Source organism: Heterocephalus glaber, unplaced genomic scaffold (genome assembly GCF_053883595.1).
Source record: "Heterocephalus glaber isolate CG9 unplaced genomic scaffold, H.glaber_assembly_v1.0 deba00001593, whole genome shotgun sequence".
Lineage (NCBI taxonomy): Eukaryota > Metazoa > Chordata > Mammalia > Rodentia > Bathyergidae > Heterocephalus > Heterocephalus glaber.
In genome coordinates, this window is record NW_028258368.1 from 6,638,982 (window position 1) to 6,661,578 (window position 22,597).

General features: G+C 37.4%; 1 protein-coding gene across 2 annotated transcripts in view; it reads right to left on the reverse strand.

Moving 5' to 3' along the window:
* Tab2 (TGF-beta activated kinase 1 (MAP3K7) binding protein 2) overlaps positions 1-15,516 on the reverse strand; it is an 84,053-nt gene extending 68,537 nt beyond the window's left edge. Inside the window, exon 1 of one of the 2 annotated variants that reach the window (XM_087193466.1) lies at positions 15,129-15,516. The gene's annotated coding sequence lies outside the window, so the exon portion shown is untranslated. The remainder of the gene's footprint in view (positions 1-15,128) is intronic. The other variant, XM_087193465.1, reaches the window with a different exon arrangement.
* Positions 15,517-22,597: the final 7,081 nt, after the last annotated feature.

Below are 22,597 nucleotides of genomic sequence, written 5' to 3' on the forward strand. Positions count from 1 at the left end.
TCAATGACCTTAGATTAGCAATGGTACTATGCATGTATAGGTACATTCTCCAGGAATAAAATGCTTGTTTAAAAGTATTAAAGTAAGGGCTGGGGATTTAGCTCAGTGGTTTCGCTGCCTGCTGCGCAAGTGCAAGGACCTGAGTTTGATCCCTGGTACCAAAAAAAAAAAAAGTATTAAAAAGTACAAGCAGGACATGGTGGCACATGCCTGTAATCCCAGCACTGGGGAGGCTAAGGCAGAACTGTCAAGAGTTTGAGGCCAGCCTGGGCTACATAGTGAACTCAAGGATAGCCTGAACTACGGAGCAAGACCCCGTCGCAAAAAAAAAAAAAAAAGTATTAAATTACAATTAGAGAAGATGTCCAACTATAATTTGTACTCTGGAATCTCAAAAACTCATTTACTTTCAAAAATAAGCAAATCTAGCTTTAAACTTGGATTGTCTATGTTTATTTACTCCACAAATATTTAGTAACTGTTCACATGCGAAAGCATTATACTAATGCTATAAAAATGTACATTTAGTAGAAAACACTGAAAAATAAACAGATAATTATAACTTGGTGAGTCCTACAATAGGTATAAATAAGAGCTAGACATATATAAATTACCAATAAAAATATAATTGTTATAACACAAGAAATTGTGGTAATTAAACCTATTTTCCAGAAAACTTCAAAGTAAACAATTATGTGGGAAATTCAGAAGATATATCTTTTCACCAAGTCTCTATGACTGAATGAAGCTCACTTTCCTTTCACCAATGTATTTCTGGCTTTAAGTATCTCCTTGCTAGCTATTTTGCATTTTTGTTTTTAAGCTTTATTTTTGATTTATCCCTCTGGATCGTTTTATCTACAAGAAAAATGTCACAGAAAGCTATTTGGGCACTTAATGTCAAACTCTTTTGCACAATTCTCATAGAGCTATTTCATTTTATAAAGATTTAGGACAAAGCTCTGAAAATTAGTAAAACATTTTTAGATGACTACTATTACAGCCATCCATCTGTCAATTAAGATAAAATACATATTATAGTAAATATAATTGCCAAAATTATCTTCCAGTCACATAATTCCTGGTGTACTTAATGTCAGATACATAACTCTGTTGATAACTGGAACAATCCAAATTTTTACTAAGTTCTTCACATGCTACAACAGTGGTGGCAAACCTATGGCACTTGCACCGCAACTAGCTGTTATCATTCAAAGCTCTAAAAGGTTTGCCATTACTGTGCTAGGAGAATCTGGCTTTTTGCTAATAAACCTTAAATAAGAATACAGTAAAAGCAAAGTAGTTATAGGTACAGTTTTTAACAAATACTGCGCCAGTATAATTTCTTAGACATGATCTCAAAGACTCCTAAACTTGTATTTCTAGCCTGAATCTCTTGCCTAAATTCTGCTTCAAATATCAAATGAATTGCCTACTTGGTATCACCAGTCATATGTCTTAATTGCATCACAAAGTTAACATGTCCAAAAACAAGTTCCTGATTATCCAACCCAGTCTAAACTTGCTACTTTTACTACTCTTCCCCAACCCAGTCAACTGCAACTTCATACTTCCAACTGCTTGGGCAAAAAATCGAGTCACCCTTGAATTTTCTTTTCTGCCTCACATCTAATTCATCAGCAATTCCTGCCCAAACAAGATCTGAAATATATCCAAAGTCTGATCTCTTCTCACTCTTTCCTGTTGCCACTCTGGTTGCACTATCACTTTTCATCTGGATTATTGCAACAATTTTCCAATATGTTCTCTTGTTTACTTCTTTCTTAGTTTTGTCTTCAGTTGATTCCACACAGCAAATATTAAAAAAGGAAAGTCACCAGTTTAAAAAAAGGCAGATAATCATACCAATTGTTGCACAAAAAGCATTTGACAAAATTCAAGACCAGTCATGATAAAAACTCTTCAACAAAAGCGAACAATAGCCAAGCATGGTGGCACATGCCTGTAATCCCAGCACTCAGGAGGCTGAGGCAGGAGGACTGCTGTGTTCAAGGCCAGCCTGGGCTACACAGTAAGTCTAAACCTACCCTAAACTACACAGTGAGATCTTGTCTCAAAAAAAAAAAAAGAAAAAAAAAAAACATATATATGTATGAAATTTTCTAACCCAATAAACAGCATCTACAAAATACCTACAGTTAACATATACTGAATGGTGAAAGGTAAGTGTTACCCATAAGAGCAGTCTCATTTCTATTAAATATAGAACTAAAAGTACTAGCCAGAGCAGTAAGGCAAGAAAAGGAAATAAAAGCTACACAACTTGGAAGAATTAAAACTAACTGTATGTGAAAACCCAAAGAATCTATTTAAAAACAAACTGGTAATTTTGCAAGGTCTCAGGGCATAAGGTCTCCCCATAGAAATCAACCATACTGACATATGCTAACAATGAACAATTAGTAATCAAAATTAAAAACACAATAATCACTTAAAAAATCTTAAGTATGGATCTAACAAAGTATGCATAGGATCTGTATGATGGAAACTACAAAGTGCTGATGAAAGAAATCAAAGGCCTAAGTAAACAGACATACCACATTTGTGGACTGAAAGATTCAACAAAATTAAAATGTCAAACTCCCTCCAAACTGACCCACAGATTTAATGCAATTCTTACCCAAATCACAGCAAAATATTTTTATAGATTCTAAATTTTACATGGAAAAGAACTAAAATAGGCAAAAACATTTCTGAAAAAGCTGGAGAAACAATTTAAAGACACACACATAATTTTATATATATGTTACAGTAATCAAGGAGTATAGTACAAATGAAGGAACATAAAAATCAATAGAAAATCCAGAAAAGACTCTCACAGTTATGGCCATCAGATTTTTGACAGAGATGCAAAAGCAATAAAATGGACAGATAATCTTGTCTTTTCAACAAATAATGCTGAAACAACTGATTAGACATTGGTTAGAAGTTATAAAGAGAAGCCACACGGGGGGGTAATGGAATAAAATAAAATAGAATTAAAATTTTAAAAATATATAAAGAGAAGCCACATCATAGGAGAAAATATTTAGAAATCACTTATTCAACAAAGGACTTGAACCCAGAGTATGTAAAAATACCTCTTTAAACTCCATGAAAAGAAAATAAACAAGCCAATTAAAATATGGGCAAAAGACTTAGAAATAAAAAATACTGACAATACCTAGTGCTAGTGAAGATGCAGAGAAACTGTATCTCTTGGATGTTACTGGTGGGAGTATAGTACTGGTGGGAATGTAAGATGGTACAGCCACTCTGGAAAAGCCAGGCCATTTTTTATAAAGTTAAATACATATTCATCACAGTGCAACAACTGCACTCCTGGGGATTTATATAATGTATTTTCATAAAAGAACTTTTATAAACTATTCAGAGAAGCTTTATTTTTGTAGCTCCAAAAAGCCTTCAAATTGGTGTTTACATAAATTGTGGTACACCCATACAATAGAATATTTCTCAACATTAATACATATAGTACATGCAACAACTTGGATCTAATGCACATTATATTGAATTATAAAAGTCTATCTCAAAAAGTAAAGTAATAGGGCCAGGGATTTAGCTCAGTGGTACTGTGCCTGCCTCGCAAGCACAAGGTCCTGAGTTCAAACCTCAGTACCAAAAAAAAAGGAAAATAATGTCTGATTCCTTTTATGTAACATTCTCAAAGTTTCAAAATTATAGTGATAGAGAACAGACTGTTGCAAGAAGTTATAAAGGGAAAGGTAAGACTACAAAGGGGTAAGAAAAGTTTTTTTGTGATAGACATTTCTATAGCTTGACTGATTATATAAATCTCCACACAAGGTAAAAGTTATAGAACACACACCAATAAATAAATCATATTCTAAGAAATGATGGGAAGGCAAATTAAGTTATATCTTAAAACTCTTGTTGGCTTCCTACCTTATACGAATATAATCTGAAGTCCATACCACAATTTAAAACCCCTAAACGAAAAGCATATTATCACTGGGATCTCATCTAACCTGCTCCCGCTCCCTCATTCATTTCCAAGTATACTGGCCTTCCAGCTCATGGAAGATGGTAAGGCAGGCTCTCATTTGAAGGCTCTGCATTTGCATTTCCTTCTATGTGGAAAGCTGATCACTTCATTCAGGTACCTGCTCAAACATTTAATCAAAAAGCCTTCTGATTTCTACCATATAGTGATGCCTTATTTTTCTTTCTCCTTCCATAGAAACCTTAAAACCATACAAAACTCAAACATCTTTCTCATCTGTTACTCCCTGGGTCTACTCTGTATTCTTGAATTTCACCACTATGCACCTAGGTACTACTCAAGCCAGGGCATGTGTGACCCTCACCTTTACTTCACATTCAGTATTTCTTTCTCAGGCCTATCACCTCCTCTTTTCCTTAACTGCCCCATTACCACAGTCTTAATTTCCATCCTTGTCAACTCTCAAACAGATGGTTCTAAGGCTTGCCTCTCCCAATGTCTTTTTGGAAGTATTCTCTGCACTGCAGCCAATCTTTCCAGAGCATTAATTTAAGAACTTACCTTTCATCATTAATAGGATGAAGTCAAATTTTCTTTACAGACTATACAAGTATCTTCATGAGCTCTTTTAATTTTCCATCTTACTTCCTATTAACCCACTAATGGAGCCTAATGCACTGCAGATCAATCACAATTACTAACAAACAACATGTCGACTTTCTACTTTTATGCTTTAGGAATTCTGTTTTTCTGTTTGAAATGATTTCTCTACCCTCAGTCTGTACATTTCTTCCCTGTCTGCCACATATTCATATTAAGTGTCATCTTTCCTATGAAGATTATCCAGTCATATCTTTTCATTACCTATGGAATCACATTATTTCCTCCTGTGAGTTCCTAAAATACTTTAATACTGTCACAGTTGTAACAGTATAGACTTATTTGCATATGTGCCTCAAGGACAACAACAATCTTGCTTACTATACTTTTTACCTAGCAAAGTATCTGGCACAGAGCAGGAACTGAAAACTACTGAGTTAGAATAAAAAAGAACATAAATGATAAGGCAAAATTTCTTAGGTCAGTAGCTCTTTTGCACAGATGTCCCTTAGAACTTATACCACACTCTTCTTGTTCTTTTAGTCATGTGATAATCCTACAAAAGTTTAAGTACTTACTCATCTGTAGCTTGAATTGACTAAGATCACCAGCTCAATTTTCCCATAAACCAGTATATTCCCCCAAAAGAGTTCCTTTTTGTTCCACTTGCAGAACTACAATAGTACTGGCAGTCATCCTTCAAAGTACAGTATGTGACTGTTCATGTGAGGAAAATCTCATGAAGAGAATGAGGATGTCTCACTCAGGTCAACCAATCACCTCAGCTAGAAAAATCTCAAAGAGCAGGAAAGCCCAACCCAAGTATATCTGCACTTTTATATGTAAAGGCAGAATCACCGTATGTGGAAGTGGGAATTTTCTCTTGAAATCTCCATTTCAATGTGTTTATTTTTCCATTTCTAGAAAATCATCATAAAAAGTGGCAACAGTATTTAAGTATAATTCAGCTACATGCTAGTCAGTAAACAGTAACAGTTGCCCCAATGCAAATATATAATACCCATATTTCCACCAACTTTTATTTGACATTGGTCCCTTAGATATTGCTTTGTGCACATTTTCTCTTCAATTTTAGGAACTGTTTAACTGTGATACCTATGTACACCTGCTTAAGTTTTAAAGAGCAGATGTTCATGTTTACTAGGTCATTATAAAAAGGCAACTGTGAAATACTCTTAAGTGAAATAAACAGGACACATGTGTGAATACCGAATAGTTTCTCTAGTGTGAGAAACTGAAAGTGTAAATAAGGACTAAAAGGTGTAACAGATAATGTGAAATAGGAAGAAAAGGGGCAAAGGGGAAGAGGAAGTGGGAGGGGTAGGGGAAAGGAAAGAAGGGAATGGAATTAATATGAGAAAATGAAAAAATGGAAACAGTCTTTGTAAATAGGGAGGGATGGAGGGGTTGAGGGAGGGCAGCGGAAGGGGGGAAAAATAAGAACCAAGAGAGATTACGTAAAGGTACAAATTTCCAATGATGAATGTCATTATATTGTATCCTAAAATGTACCAATAAAATAAAAAAGGCAACTGTGAGTCCAGCATGGTGGCACACACCTATAATTCCAGTGCTTGGGAGGCTGAGGCAGGAGGATCTCCGAGAATTTGAAGCCAGCCTGTATTGTCTCAAAAAACCAAAACCAAACCAAAACAAACCCCAACAAACAGCAACTGTACCACAATTTGCACTCAATGGATTAAAATGGAAGATATATTTTGTTCTGAATTATTTTTCATAAGTAAAAAAATCATCTTGCGTATATTGCGATCTTCTCTACCATTATTTTCCTCTGGTGACTTAGCACCAGTAAAAGCTTATGATCTGGAAATACACCTATAAAAGTATAAAAAATAGTCCATAGCATGTTAAGAACATGGAAGCAAGTATCTATACAATAGGATTCATTTCACAGATTTAAATACTATTAATTTTCAATTTAAATTTTTGTGTAATATATTATTGGCTTTGCTGCATGCAAGACCAACTGCAAAGTTAATTTGCTAACCTAATTATTGCTGGTATTGTGACTCATGAAAGAATTTGAAAATGTTAAATTTTCAAAATAATGGTATTTGATTAAAACAAAAATGAAACTTGTGCACATGCATACAAATAATCCTCTTGTTAACAGCAAAACTATTCAGCTATAAAACAGGATTGAAAAGACCAATATGCCTGCTATGCAAGCGCAAGGACCCGAGTTCAATCCCCGGTACCAAAAAAAAAAAAAAAAGAAAAGACCAATATGCACCCTACAATTCTTTCTGCAGTAATAATATGTCATTTATAATGATTAACCCCCATCATTATCTGTGCTTCTGACTATTTCATAAGCTACACAAAAACTCCATAGGTGTAAGACTAGAGTATTAATTATTTGCAGAATAAAAGATTTCATACACGCTACAGAATATTCTAAATATACTTAATAAAATGCAATCAGTTTTCCAAAACCATTTTAACTACAAAGCAACTGGCTTTATACTTCAACAAATTGTTTACAATCACACAGAATTCTGAATTTTAGTGGATAATGAAAAAAGGTATCAAGATATTATTTATTAATATTATCTATTAAGATTTTAGTTATTTAGCACTAATTAGGTGAGCAAAAATACAGCAATCACACCAGCTCAATGGATTAAGATAAAAAATTTTAGAAAAAAATAAAAGCAAAACATAATTATACTTAATCTAGCAATAAATGAGGGGACAAATATCACTATTTTCCTTTTGAATGTGAAATACAAACAGAAAGGTATGTTATTGAAATATTAATTGAAAAAAGCTAGCTAGCAATTTAAGACAAAAGTATAAGGATTACTTTATATAAATTAGCAAAGTTTTATAGTATATTTAATTTCATAGTGGAGGTGTTTTCAAAATTTGATCCATGCCAATTTTGAGATGTTTTTCCTATATAAGAACTAAATTATGCATTTGTGACTATAATTTTTTTTTTGGTACTGGGGATCGAACTCGGGTCCTTGCGCTTGTGCAGCAGGTGAAGAAACCACTGAGCCAAATCTCTGGCCATTTGTGACTAATTTCAAATTGAAAATGCGTGCTTCCCTCAGGAATAAGTATGAAAAATATAAAGAATTAATAATCTGCATGTTTGTGATTTTAAAAGCAGTGATGTTTTATTTCATCCTTTGTCTAAAATTTTAGTGTACTGAAAAGTATAGAAATTATTTCTTTCATTCCAATTGTTGAGGAAATGAAGAGAACAGATACCCTAAAGGGAAAACCCAACAAAGAAAAATTCCAAGTGTCAAATCACTTCCCATTATTTAAACTACATAACTAGAACAAACTAGACAACTAGAACAAAAGTTCAACTGGTTCTATTTCAAAGATTACATTTTATAATTAAACTGCTAAATAAAAGGTGATCAAAATGAGGCCACTATCGATTGGGCCGGGGATTTAGCTAAGTGGTTCCAGTGCCTGCCTCACAAGCGCAAGGTCCCGAGTTCGATCCCTGATACCAAAAAGAACCAAACAAAAAAAATGAGGCCACTATGACAGTTGTACTGTAGTGTAGTTAGAACTGCCTTAAATGCATGGGGTGGGCTGTGGGTGCAGCTCAGTGGTGGAGCACTTGCCTAGCAAGCATGAGGTGCTAAATTAAAGCCCCAGTACAGAGTTGGTAGGTGGGACGACAGGATATCATAGAATGTATTTTACATTTTGAGTTCTACTTATTGATGTCTACTAGGTACCAGATAGATTCTGTGCTAGGTAACACAAGAAATACATAAAATATAGTTAAAACTATCACACAAGATAGTTTTTATAATTTTTATTTTTCTAAAGGAAAGTCCTTGGCTCAGAGTTTGAATGACACCTAAGATCACACAGCTACAGTTAGCAATAGAACTCAGATTTAAACTTGGGTCCATCTAAGTTTCAAGCCTAGGGATTGCACTTCACTGATCCCCAAGATAGTAAAACTAAGACATTTAATTAAAGTAGTGGAGATCGACAACCTCACGAGTTAACAGGAAATCAAAAGTAGTATTTCCTTCAGCTGTTGAGAGAATTAAAATCAGGTAAACTTCCTTCTATCCTTACCTCCAGAAGTTCATGGGAGTTTTGCTTTTGTTGATTTACCTGCTTAAATGAAACTTTTCCGGGGTAACATCAATGTTCTACAAGGTCGGGTAGCTGATTTCAAGTTTTCATTTGTATTAGCAAATATTTTCTCTCAATGATAAGGAGAGGAAAATCATTCTGTTGAATTGCCACTGACTACACCGATGAAACAAGCATTATCATCTTTGGACTGGCTGGCTGACAAACTGACAGGAAGCAAACTTAACGATATGCTAAATTTTGCTAACACTAAAATTAAGGTATTAAAAGTCAAAAGAAATTTTCCTTAACGTAAATAAATATCAGTGTAAAACTTTAAGCTAAGATTCATAATAGTAATTATAGTTTTACTTAATGATTCAGGTGAAAGTAATAACCAGGACTGGCTTCTGTGACTTCTACTAGGGGAACTAGTATTAGCTGTTTTTTTGTTTTTTTTTTTAAGTGAAACAAGAATGCCATTTTCTTTAAAAAGACAATTAAAAGACTCTTTTTTGGGGGGGGGGGGGGTACCGGGGATTGAACTCGGACTCAGGCCCTTGTGCTTGCGCTGCAGGCGGCAAAACCACTGAGCTAAATCCCCAGCCCAAAAGACTAATTCTTACTGGGTCTGATTCTCTTGTACCTGTTTGTGGGTAAATCATCATGGGGAAAGGGTACATATACATACCTCATTTTGATCCTTTTTCCTTCCCCCTTCTTCTTCCTGTCTTCCCCTTTTCTCAGAACCCCTTCCGGTCTCTGTAGTCTATCTCCTTGTTGCTTCCCATTATCTATTTGCTCCTAAATTACTTATACTTTGGGTTTCTCATATAAGAAAAACTATGCGATATTTAATGCTTTGTGGGTAATTTTTAAAAATTCAGGAAGTATTTTGTGTAATGGCTAAGGGTTTTTAGAACTAGACAGAAGTCTTATATTTCAGGAAAGCTAAAATTATTCACTAGGTAGAGAGTAACTTGCAACAGTACAGGAAAATGAGGACTGGTACTAAGACTTAAACATCTGAGGAATGATTACTGTTAAAGTGAGTGATGGTGGGATGTTTTTGCTTTTTTGTGGAAACACCAGTACTGCTTACTTCATAGAAATGTAAGTAAATGACTGAGCCACTTAATTCATAAAGCCTTAAAAATCTTTAATTTCAGTAAAACTGCCTGAAAGGGACAAACTTGACCTTTAAGTTAGTTAAGAGCATATAATTACATATGAATTGCTTTTTCTATTCTTCTTTTAAAAACTGCTATACCCCTTTTTCACATACATGCCAACATCGTAGGAACAGGATAATGAACTGTAATCTAGCTGCAAATTATCGATTCCTTCCTTTGAATTTCTTGGATTTTCTTCTCCAAATTTTGGCTAAATTTCTTTAAAAATGGCACTCAGAAGACTCTGCAGAACATTTTAGTCTGTGCTTAAAACTAAGGACTTGAGAACTTAAGTTCAGTGGAGCCATAACCTTTCAGATTCAGAAGTTTACTACCAAAAGGAGCTGTGATATACCAAAAAAACTGCCACTAAGAACCATTAAACATTGAATATACCAAACTCCTAGATATACAGGCCTAGCACTGACCAGATTATGAAGCAGTGATTGAAAGGAAAATAAGACATGATCTATCCCTGAGAAGCTCAACTAAGTGATCATCCAGAATAAAAATGAAAATAAGTATTGCAAGTTGAATGGATATTCCCTTCAAAAAAAACTCATTCATAACTTGCATTTTTTTTAATCTTTGTAAATATTTTCCTTAATATGTACTTACAAATTCTCTGAAATACCTTTGTTCATACATTAAAGGAGAAAAATGAAAAAAGGGGAAACATTTCCTAAATATTTACTATGAGCCAGGCACTATCCTAAATGTTTAACAAGTATTTATATGAATTGTCATAATATACTTACTGCCTAGGTCAAAATGCTCAGATCTAGTTCATTAACCTACATAACAACGTTCCTTCACCAGAAAAAAGGCTTGTGAGGTTACTCCTGACATTAGATTGACAAGACAACAAGCACAAACTCTACAGAAAGGACCAGTGACTATAAGTTACAATTGCGTTTTAACTAATTTATGCTATCAAGATAAGACTGCTTTAGTTGTCCAAATGACATGTATGTTAGGCAATGTCCACCCAGTGCTATGAGAGCTTCTTGGAGGGTCACCGACTCTAGCCATGTTTGTTTTATAGAACCTAAGGAGTAAACAAAAAAGCTGCAATTTACTGAGCTTCTACTGATAAAATAATTTGCATAAAATGTACAATTTAATAATCATAGATTAGAAAATAGGTTCAAAGAAGAAACTGAAAATTGGCCCCAAGTCCAGTGGCAAACTTAATAAGAGGCAAAACCAATGCTTAAACCAGGGGAGTAAATTCCAAAATTTTTCAATTTACTAAGCAGCTTTCTGAAGCCTTAACAATAGGAAATCTCTATTAATTGAAACTCTCTTAACTACAAATAAAATCTTGATACTAAGTTATGAAGTGTACTCTTATTCAAAGACAAAATTTTATGTAATGGATAGTTTTTACTTTTTGAAATCAAGTATACCCATTATGCAGTTTTTAAAAGATCAAATAAGCAACGTTCATTCCCATTTTTCTGTTTTATTTTTCTCCACTGCACTTTTTCTCCCAGATATATTTTACACATTTACTGTCTTCTACCACTAAAGTGTAAACTATATGAGAACAGGCATTTTTGTCTGCAGTTCAGTACTGTACCTTCAGCATCTGGAAGAGTCCCTAGTCCACAGTCAGTGTTTAATAATTAGCTGTGAAATGAATGAAAGCTTAGAACACTGTAGGAAATCAATAAACAGTTTGTTTCACCTTACCATGCAGAATAGCACTCCTCTGATGCCAAATTCTGAACAGGAATCAATGATTAGAAATATAATAAAATTCTCTATTGAAGTTTTACATTTAAAATGAATGGGACAAATAAAAAAGTCACATTCAGCAAAGTCTCATTTATCAGGCATCATCAAGGGATGGAAGGAGTCTGTGTAAATTTATTTTTGAACGAATGCACTTTTCAGTGCCAAAACATTACAATTTTTCATAGAGATCTTTTACTGATATTTAACATCCATGGTTTTACTTTGTAGCAATTCTGATCTTCTTGGATCTCCGTGTAAAACACCAACTTGTCAACTGGCACTTCTCACTAATGCTCACTCATTTTCTAGGATTAGGAAATGAGAAAGCAAGCATTCTATAAAATGAGTCAATAAAAACTTAAATGAAATCCATAACTTCATTGTTGGAGTTCTATGACTATTACAACACACATACAACTTATTAACATACAGGCTGTTTTGAGGGATGGGATACACAGAAAACAAGAAAAAAAAACCCTCCCCAGTCTTGTACAGCACTCTTTAGTTATCAAGATCACAGATAAGTCTAGTGACTAAAGAGAATGTAGAAAGTACATTACTCCCAGAGTACTTACTCAAGAATGTTAGCTGAGTAAGCAAGTGTCCTTGATTTTTTTAAAGAATCAAAATCATTAGAAAAAATATTAAAATACTATAAGTAGTTTGGAAATACCAGCCAGAGGTAAAGAAATATGAACATACATACATTTAAATTTCATATAATTCAGCATCTCTAAATTCTTACATTCTTAATACAGAGTTTAAGTTGACATATACAGTCAGAGCCTATCAAAAGACTCAGAACTAATGTCCTTAGTATAGTTAAACATAAACATTTTCCTACACTTGGTAGTCTCTACTACCCACATCTGCATATTCCTAACTGCCTAAAACTGTTGACCTACTCCTCTACCACCTTATTCCCTATATCCTTCTCCTTATTACTGTTTTGCCCTAATCTTCACACTTGTCTTTATTATCTCATAACCTTTTGAAGAGTACCAATCTTAAATCAAATAAAGACCGAATATCTGAAACAACGGAAAAGTGTTATTTTTTTTCTGGGTCACAGGAACCTGGCCAAGTAGAGACACAATGGAATTAAAATCTTTAGTCTTATTTATGAGATTTATTTATTGTAAAGATTACCAGGAACTTAAAAAAAAAAAATCTGTAACACAAGGCAGAAAGTCTTCTAAAGTATGCCAACAATTATAAAAAAATAAATTTTTAGTCTTGATCTGTTTATGTAACTTAAAAATTGCCAGTTTTAGAAAATTCGGACATTCCTCAGAGACTTTTCTACCATATAACTCATTGAATAAAACAGCCCCACATTGTACTTGCTTTTCAAACTGCAGCAGGTTCACTGATACATATGTACATTTCTTTCTAAACAGTATTTTGAGAAAAGAATTTTCCTTATAGGGAAAGTTACCGAAGTAGAATAAAGTTTTATTTCTGTTAAGATGCAAGATCAATTATAGTAAGACATTTACCCAAGTCTAACATGTTACTAATACTAAATAAGCAATACTCTATAATTAGGAATCTAGGTAGTTCTCATTTCATTAGATGTAATAATTGTACACAAGCCTTACAATATATTTAGATGAAGGCAAGCATTTCTTTCCACTAAAGAAAGGACCGAACGCTGGCACTATTTTAATCTAACGGAACTGACTGAAGTTAAATGTTTATTTTTCAGGAAACATGCATCATAACCATCTGATCATTGCACCCACTTAATGAGTTACAAAAAACACAAGTTGTACTACCTGAGGTTATTAATGAGGGTCCACACAGTGGACATTTCATTAGTGTCCTTTGGAAAATACTTTAAAATTCCATCCAGCCAAGAGAAAAAATGAAATGAGTATATTCAGTGGCGACCTTACTAATCTAATCAACAGTCAACTTTTAGTTCGATTTATTAAGGTTCAAAACTTCAGTACCCTCTATAAGAAACTGATTAGACTTAAGGGGGAAAACCCAAACAGAAGTTCTGAATCATTGGAATTTTTGTTCTATTTCCTGTTAACATGCTGAGAGTACCATCATTCGACATACTCATTCCACACACGTTTTTAAAAAGTTATAGAATCTTTCTTTAACTGGGTCCCAATTTAGTCCGTAGCTCATTTATCTGACAATTCTTCACATGGTTCCTAATTAAAGTGCTCTGCCAAAGCACACAACGAAATAAAGAGCAAGTTCCTTTACTAGAAACTACTATGTTTTCAACAGTTAAAGTTTCAAACTGTCAAGTTTTAAAATCAATTGTGATTTCACTGTTACAAAGGATTTAAAGGTGTTTTTGAAAAGGTGTCAGGACTCTTTGCTACTTAGCAGTAACAGTGTAAAAACTGAAAGCAAAAATCCTATTCCATCCCGGCCAAATCTGAAATTGCATAATGAGCAACAGCTTCTTTGAGTACGTTAAGAAATTACTTCCTTTTATAAAATGTGAATCAACCTGATCTTAAAATTTTGCACTTTACAAACTTAACCTAAAACAGACAAAATGGATGCAAATTATACTGCCTTACTGCTGCCGTGAACACGACCTTAGCGTTCAAGAACTTTCCAATGAATAAAGGCAATGAACAACCTTTGCTTTGGAGATGTGAATTTCACAAACTACTAAGTAACTCCTGTGAAGCCGCAAATTCCCTCCACTCTCCTGGAAACCCCTCTTATCAGAAACATTTGAAGAATTTCTCCACTACAATTAAGCTGACTTGAATGGAACCGTAACATCGCAAATATACTATATATGGAATGAAACACGGCCAAACACATAAATACAAACTCACACGCTCTCTGACAATCTGGTACACAACTCTGCCCGAACAATCCCACAGCATCAGCAGCAGAAAGATCCACCTGTCACCTGTTCAGCAAGGCCGACAGACCCTCTCAGCCTCCCTGTCTCAACCACAATCGCAGGGGTAGAGGGTGCACGAACAGCAAACTAGAAATACACTGAGTTCCAAGGGGCCATATATTCACAGCGGGGCTTGCTCCTCACTTCAAAGAAGGCTGCGGAAAACCCAAATCGGAAAGGGAACGATGTTGTCCCCCAGACCAACGCATAATTCCTCTGTCCCGAAGTCATCTTTACTCGGACCCCGGCTCTCCAAAAGGACTTCTGCCTCCCCCACCGCCAGCGCACACACGCCTGGGGGCGGGTAGAAGCAGGGGCCCCCCACTGCCCGACACCCCCTACCCACAGCTCGGCCGGTGCCCGGTTCCCATGACCCCCTCCCCCGCCACACCGACGCCCCGGAGGCAGGCCTGGCCCGATGCTCCCCACCCCCACCGGTGCGGAGGACTTGGGGGGGCCTCCCTCTGCCTCGCCACTCGGGGAAGGACAGGGGCGGAGGGAGGAAGAGGGCGAAGAAGGCGCGGGCGACCCGCGAGGGCCTCGCGAGTCGGCAGAGACCCTGCCCGATGAGGGGAGGTGTGGGGGGCGGAGAGGAGCGCCGCGCAGGGGACCCCGCCGAGGCCCGGCAGCGCTGTCCGCTTACCCTTCGCTGCCGCTTCCCCCTCCTCCTCCTCCTCCTCCTCCTCCTCGGACGCCGCCGCCTCTCCCACTAGGGCAGCCGTCTCCACTGCCGCCGCCAGCGCCGCCGCCGCCTCCGAGTCCTCCAGGCAGGGGGGACACCTCAGCCCTCCCTCCCTCCCCGCTCAGCCCCCTCTGCTCCGCCGCCCCACCAACTCCCTCCGGCCGCCGCCGCCGCCGCTCGCGGCTGAGGGGGAGGGGGGGGTCGGGCTAGGTCGCCCCGCCGGCGGCCGCCGCGGATCAAAAGCGATGGCTGGGCGGCGTCGCCGTGCCCACGGCTCCGCTCCGGCTCGCTCGGCCACCCCGCCTCGCTCTGCCCCCACCCCCTCGCGCTCGCCTGCCCTCCCCCCACCCCCCCGGCTCGCGCTCGTGCTCGCGCTCGCTCTCGCCGCAGCTCTGCCTGCCCAGTCCAAACCAAAATACTGTCACACAATATGGCGGCGCGGCGGCGGCGGCAAACACCGCGAGATCTGTGGCCGCGCTGAGGCGGCGGCCGTGACGAGGCCTCCCCTAGCCGGGTGGCGGGGTAGCAGCGGCAGCAGAGGTGGTGGTGGTGGCGGTGGCGGTGGCGGCGGCGGTGGCGGCGGCGGCGGCGGCGGCGGCGTGGGGTTGCTCTTTCCCCACCCCGCACTCCGCCTCCGACCCTAGCAGTCCCCACGGCTGTCCGCGGAGGCCGAGGGAGAAAGCCGCCCTGAGGCGCAGGACCGAGCTGGGGGCCATGCGGAGTCGCCGTAGCCGCCGGCGGGTACAGGGTGCGGGTCCCCGCGCACACATGGGGCCCTGTGCGGTTTGGGTTAAAGGGTGAAAGGAACTCAGCCCCGGCTCAGTCGCACGTCTCGAAGGGGTCGCCGGGTCCGGAAGCGAGTGGCGGAGCGTGCGGGGCGGCCGGCGGTGCGGCTCGGTGGGGATCCGGAGCGGCGGGGGGAGCAGGTGGGTCCGCGCGGAGGCGCCGGGCGCTGAGGGCAGACACACCCCCTTGGGGCCCGGCCGCGCGGAGTGACCGGCGGGAGACCGGGGCCGTCCCCTGTGTGCGGGAGGCGTCCTGGAAGCCTCGCAAGGAGCCGCGTCTAGACTCGGGCGCAGTGCGGTGTCGTGACTTCCGAGCAGTTGTGGATCGGAGTGGGGTGGGGTGGGGTGGGATGGGGATGGAGTGAAGTGGAGGAAAGCGTGATCCTGCAAAGGGTTTGTTGTTTCGATTTTATTTTAATTGCACGTTCCTAGAAGTCCGAGAAGCCGAGCCAAAGACACTTTAGCTTTGAGGGGAGAAGGGGGGAGACTTCAAGTTTCTATCTTCTTAAAGAAATATTTGTGTAATTTCCTCCTAGAAGAAAAAAGTTGAACGCTCAGACATTTCTCACGATGTAAAATATTTATTTAAAAATTCTAGTGCTTTCATGGTGTCCAAAACACGACAGCATTTTTCTGTCCCGGTCCAAAATGTCCATATCTCTGCCAGTTTCTTCCTTGAAACAGTTCTTACTCCTGAGAAAAATCTTGGAGAACCATTTTTGTTTTTCTATTTTCAGTAAGAGCGCTGTTATTACAGTGGATATTTTTTAAAGCATCTTTTAAGAAGTACAGCGTTTCCTCCAGTTACTTTCCCCACTTCGTTTTCCCTCACCCATCCTTTAAAAATACCTGAAATAGTGGGTTATAGCACCAGTTGAAAACCTTTATCACTTAAAAAGCCAGAAGTACTTAAAATTTACAAAATCAGAATTTAAGAATTTTCTTTCCAGAATTTAAGAATTTATCATTAAGAGAAATAAAAGTAAGTTAGGACTTTAAAAATGGAAAGATAATTGATGAAATTGGAAGATTTGAGTAAGTATCCTATCACCCTTAACTTTCCTGAATGAGTATGTTCTGTTCAAGAATATTCTTGTTTGCAAGGAAACAATTTTATCACTTAGATAAAAAGATAGGACATACGGAATTTTCTCTCAAATTGTTCACAAAAGTATATGTGTATATGTTTATATGTATATATATTAAACATATACCCACATTCACATTGGTCATATACGTACAGAGATTGAGGAAATTGAAAACTCGGTGAATCTGAGCTATTTTTAAATCTTTTACATTAGTACTCATTTGTGATACAAAGTACAGTCATCATGGGGAGTTGGCACATATACATATCACATTTTAGTCCTTTTCACTTCCCTAGGTTATTTTTAAATAAAAAATTTTTAATTTGGTGGGTCTGGTCATTTCTGTCTTGTAATTTTTTTGGGTAAGTTTGAAACAATTACAAAATCACTAATTTTAAAAGTTGGAATTTGTGAGCTGGGTGTGGTGGCACACACCTGTAATCCCAACTCTTGGGAGGCTGAGGCAGGAGGACTGCCACAAGTTCAAGGCCAGCCTGGGCTATAGGTGGAGTTCAAGGCCAATCTGAAATACATAGTGAGATCCTGTCTCAAAACAAAACACCAAAAAAACAAAACAGAATTTGAACTGGAGGTGTAACAGTGGTAGAGCCCTTGTCTACCCTATGCAAATCCCTTGGTTTGGTCCCTTGCATTCCTAAAAAGCAAAAAACACCTTTGAACCGGGAAGAGTTCCTTTAAATCACTAACTGGAACAATAGAGTCATAGATGATAGGTCCCCTTAGAATGGAACTAGTCATCTGTTCCTCAGTTGCAGACTGGAATTTGGGTCAACCAGGTATTTCTTCTTCCTTATTTATTTAAATTTGGAACAAAAATTGCTAGGAGTCCTTATGTATGTATTTGGTAAATGTGATTTCCATATTTATTGATTCAGCAAATATTCAGAATCACAAGATTCTGGAGAAAATGAGTGGAACAGACTGCTGTCCAGGTGCTTTCTGTAGTGGTTACAGAAAAATAATTGTGTGTGTATGTGTGTGTGTGAAATCCCTAAACTATTTAAGAGCCTTTTAGTCTAGTACTATGCTGTTTAAATGGAAACACAATTAAAATTCAGGCCTTCAGTTGCTATAACCACATTTCAAATGGTTGTACTGAGTGTTTCATCTCCACAGAAAACGCTACTCAACACCACTGGTAGTCAAAGAAATTACACAAATAGGGATGGATGCAAGGTAGATAGTGATAAATACCACAGAAGCTTAAAGGAGTAGAGATTACTTTGCTGGAGGTAGATGTGGAAGAAATAAGGTAATTTTGAAGAAGAAAATGGCATATAGTCAAGGCAAAGTGAAGCAAGAGTGCTCCAGACAGAACACAAAGCTAGGAAGGGAAAGATTTGAGAGATGGCACTTAATTCTGTGTTATCTGTAGCGTGAGATGTATGAAGGAGGGTAAGGCTTTGTAGGGCTCACAAGTGCTGAGTCTACACTATTCTTTGGATAACGAGGAGTTACTAAACATCTTTTGATAAGACAAGTGACATGATTTAATAGTTCTTTAAAAATAATCTATCAACAGGTATATGACATGGATTAGTATGAAGCCATAAAAGACCAGATAGCAGTACAACTGCCCAAATGAGAATGGACTGATATAGTGTGATCTCCTAGTAAGCATATTTTCAATGGCCTGTAACAAATTTTAATTTAAAATGTCTTAAGTAATATGTAAATTTGTATCTCACAAATTCAGGAAATCCAAAGTAAAATAGACTCCAGGTCTGGAAGAATTAGAAGCTCAATGATATCATCAAGGACCAGGTTCTTGCCATTTCTGTTCTGCTATCTTGGGCATTGGCATCATTTTCTGCTATTAGTTTCAGGTACCATCAACTATAATGACCACAGGAAGAAGAAGTTGTCCTAGAGGAGGGAAAATATTTGTCAAAACTGCTTCCCCTACTTCCCTCAATGAACTGGCTTTCTGATCTAGGCCATAGTTGAGTTGATCCCTGGTTCTCATGGTGGAACAAGTGTTGAGGAGTCAAAGACAGCTAAGTTGAAGTAAAAAAATGACTTGAGAATGTAGAAAGAGAAGTTACATGAGAAAACATGATGGTTTTTCTAATAGTCCCTCTGAGTTTGAGATGCCAGGAATTGTCCAGCTGGAGATGGGGCCTGGGAGGATGAGATGAGGACTCTTGAACATACAAGAGAAACGGATGAGAATAACAATGGAGGCACAAAAGACGAGCTTTTTAGAAGAAGGGATATTTTCTGAGACAAAATATATAAGAAAGGAAAAAAAACCGTGTGTGTGTGTGTGCATGTGCGCGCATGCATGTGCCTGGATACAAACTGAATCTGGTTCTAAGATTTGTATGAATGTGTAAAGGCCTAGAGTAACCAAAACAATTTGGAAGAAGAACAAAGCTGAAAAGACTCACTACCAATTTCAAAACTTATTATAAGGCTTAGTAATTAAGACAGTGTGGTATTGGCAGAAGGAGAGCTGAATATACCAAAGGAACATAATAGAGAATCCAGAAATAGAACTTGAGAATTTGATTTATGGCAAAGTTACTGCTGGAGTTCAGTGAGGAAAGGATAATATTTTGAACAAATGGTGCTGGAGCAATTGGCTACTCATTTGGAAAAAAAGGATGTTTTACTCCTACCTCACTCCATATACAATAATTAATTCAAGATGGGTTATAGACCTAAATGAGAAAAAAAATTTAGCTTCTGTTAATCAAAAGGCACCACAGTGTCAGGATAGTAGGTAGGGAAAAGAATATATTTCAATACATGTATCTGATAATGGACTCATATTGAGACTATGTAAAAAAACTCTATAAATAGGAAAAACCAAACAGCTCAATTTTTAAAATGGGAAAATCTCTTGAATAAGTACTCTACAAAGATGGTTTCCAAATGGCCAATAAGTACAGGGTAAAATGTTCAATATAATTCTTCATCAGGGAAATTCAAATTGGAATAAAAATGACATATTACTACTGTACATACCCATCAGAATGTTTAAAGATATAAATACTGACAGTGCCAGGTGTTGGCAATGAAAGATATAAAGTTATCTAAATTCTTACACTCTGCAGTGAGAGTGTAAATGATCCAACCATTTTGTAGAACTTTGGCACTATCTACTAAAACCAAACATATGCCTACTCTGAGACCTAACTGTAATAGTTAATGTTTCAGTTTAGTTGGATCATAATGCTTAGTTTTTAGGTAAACACTGTTCAGGTACTTCTGTGAGTATGATCTTAGATTAGATTCATATTTAAATTGTGGGTGGGTAGGTCTCATCTAATCAGTTGAAGGTCTAAATAGAGAAACAAAAGGAAAAACCAACCTTCCCTATTTAGAAAGAATCCAGCCTAATGGCTTTTAGACTGGAATTGTAGTGTCATCTTTCCCTGGGTCTCTGGTTTGTCAGTCCACTACTCAGGGTTTGGACTTATCAGCCTCCATAATTGTGTGTCAGTCACTGTACTTAAAAATCATACATTAATGTGTTATATATATATACTTATATATATGCTGTATATTCTCCTATTGGTTCTGCTTCTCTGAAGCACTCTAATCCTCCTAGGTGTATACTACTTTTGAGAAATAAGTGCATATTTTATAAAAACATATACATTACACTTGTTCTTAGCCAAAAGGCCGAAAAGCAATAAAAAAAAAAGTACATCCTTATTTGGCTAAAACGTATAATAGGTAATGTGAAATAGGAAGGAAAGGGGCAAAGGGGAAGGAAGTGAGAGGGCTAGGGGAAAGGATAGAAGGAAATGGGATGAATATGAGAAAATGGAAAAATAGGAACAAAATCTTTGTAAATAGGGAGGAATGGAGGGGTTGAAGGGAGGGCTAGGCAAGGGTGAAAAATAAGAACCAAGAGAGACTATGTAAAGGTGCAAAATTCCAATGATGAATGTCATTATATTGTATACCTAAAATGCACCAATAATTAGAATGAATGATTGATAATGCAAAATAGGAAGAAAAGGTCCAAAGGGGTAGGGGTAGTGGGAGGGGGCAGGGGGAAGGAAAGAAGGGAAAGGAAAAATGCTGAGAAATGGAAAAAATGGAAATAAAGTCTTTGTAAATAGGGAAGGGTGGAGGGGGTGACGGGAGGGCTAGGAATGGGGAAAAAATAAGAACCAAGATGCATTATGTAAAGGTACAATTCCCAATGAGAAATGTAATTGTGTTGTATACCTACAATGTACCAATAAAAGAATTTAATTTAAAAAAAACCATGTACATTAATATTCATAATAAATAGACCAAACATACATAGCAGCCTTATTCTCCATTGTCAAGAGAAGGATGAATAAACTGTGATATATTCATACAATGGAATGTTACTTAGCAATAAAAAAGAATGAACAACTTTTTGTTAATGGTCAATTGATGTGTCAACAAGATTGCTGAGGTAAGTCAAAGGAGCGGGAGATAGTAGTTTCAATAAATAGTGCTGAGACAATCGGATACTCATATGTCAAAAAATGAATTGAAAATTCTATCTCACACCACACACACAAAATAACTCAAAATGGGTCATAGACTTATAAGAGATAAAAATATATGATTATTAGAAAAAAATGAGTAAATATTCATTACCTGGATTAGGCAATAGTATATATTACATCAAAAGCATAAACTGAAAAAGAAAAAAATAGATGTTGGATTTCATAAAAATTTTAAAACTTGGGTCTTTAACCAGGACAAATGAAAACATGCATGCACGTGAGATCTTAAACACAAATGTTTATAGCTGCATTATTTATAATAGGCAAAATGTAGAAACAGTTCAGATGTCCATCATTTGTAATGCATTTGTAAACAAAATGTAGTCAATTCACCATTTTTTGACAATAGAAAGAAATGAAGTGCTAATGCATGTTACAACATAGAGAAACCTTGAGCAACACATTTTACTGAGAGAAACAAGTCACAAAAAACCATGCATTGTGTGATTCCATTTACATGAACTATCCAGAATAGGCAAACCCATAGATACAAAAAATAAATTACATGTGGCCAGGAGTTGGAGGGAAAGGGAAGTGTGGAGTGACTGCTAATTAATGTGGGCTTTCTTTTTAGAGTGATGAAAATGTCCTGTAATTGTATGTGGTTTTTGCTTCACAACTCTATGAATATAGTAAAACCCACTAAATTTTACACTCTAAAAGGGTGGCTTTTATGGAATGTGAATTATATCTTAAGCTGTTGCATATTATAAAAGAATGTTACTAATATACTCAATAGAATAAATGATCTTTTAAATATTGTGAAGGGAGAATCCATAGATGAAAGAGAACATGTAGTGTGGTTTCATATATGGTCAGATGAAACTAACTGATGGCAATACAAGTCATAATAGTCATTACCTCTGTGGGGAACAGGTTGGGAGAGATAAAGAGGGAGCCAATTGGAACACTAGAAATGTTCTCCAATTTTGACCTGATCGGTTATTTTGATTTATATATATGCAAACATTTATTGAGCTATTCACTTAAAACCTAATATGATTAGGGCCGGGGATTTAGCTCAGTGGTTTTGCCGC